Source organism: Syngnathus leptorhynchus, unplaced genomic scaffold, assembly GCF_054491065.1.
Source record: "Syngnathus leptorhynchus isolate UIUO unplaced genomic scaffold, UIUO_Slep HiC_scaffold_68, whole genome shotgun sequence".
Classification (NCBI taxonomy): Eukaryota; Metazoa; Chordata; class Actinopteri; order Syngnathiformes; family Syngnathidae; genus Syngnathus; species Syngnathus leptorhynchus.
In genome coordinates this window covers 152501-153598 of record NW_028232035.1, presented here as the reverse complement: position 1 = coordinate 153598, position 1098 = coordinate 152501, and positions in this window count along the sequence as shown.

The following is a 1098-nucleotide window of genomic DNA, read 5'->3' as shown; positions in this document are numbered from 1 at the left end:
CGCCCGTCTGCTCGGATAAAATGACACAAAGTGTCAACTACGAATGTTGTCCATCCAAGGAGGGAGCGTGATGCCCGGCCGGCTCCGAAAACACAGGCCGAGAGTCGCCCCGGACGGTCCGCCTCGCGGCGCCCGTCTGCTCGGATAAAATGACACAAAGTGTCAACTGCGAATGTTGTCCATCCAAGGAAGGAGCGTGATGCCCGGCCGGCTCCTTAAACACAGGCCGAGAGTCGCCCCGGACGGTCCGCCTCTCGAGGCGCCCGCCCGCTCGGATAAAATGACACAAAGTGTCAACTACGAATGTTGTCCATCCAAGGAGGGAGCGTGATGCCCGGCCGGCTCCGAAAACACAGGCCGAGATTCGACCCCGGACGGGCCGTCTTCTCCCGGCGCCCGCCCGCGTACGCCCCCCATCCCCGGTCGCCCGTCTGCTCCCGGCGGGCCTCCGAGTACCCCCTCACCCAACTGACCGACTGGCACTCATGACCCGCCTTGGTAGGGCCTCCATCGGCCTCGGCTCGTCCGACGTCGGGTGGACGGTTCCTACCCACTGCGGGTCGCACTCTAGCGCCCCGGCCGCCGCGTGAGCGTGCGCTCCCCGCGCCGCCCCGCAGGCCCCGGCGCGACCGTACTGCGGCGAGACCGAGACGACCCGGTTTGGCATCCATCCCACCTAGCCACGATCCACGGAGGCCGAGCGAGCGGCTGAGTGTCGGGCGCCGCGCGTGCGAGCGTCCGCCGGCCGCGCCGGTCCTTCCGCGAATGTCGTTTCTCAAACCCTCCGGCTTGATAGCGGCGGCACCACGGGAAGCCGTCCAGACACACCGTCCGACCTCTATCCGAAAAGCCTTCCCGACCAACCGCGGTCGCGGGGGCGTCTGTCGCTCCGCATCGGGGGGGCGTATGGCTTCCGCGCTACGCGCTGCGGGCTCGGGGGGGCCGCAACGGCTGAGTCTGACTCGGCCGGGGCGCAGCTTCCCTCCCGGCAGTCAGCAATAGTGCCGATCGCGCCTGCCACCAGCCCCCTCCCCGACGGGTTCGTCGGCGCCGGCTGGCCGCCGTCCGCCTTCGTTCCCCGAGGGTTCCCAACCAGCG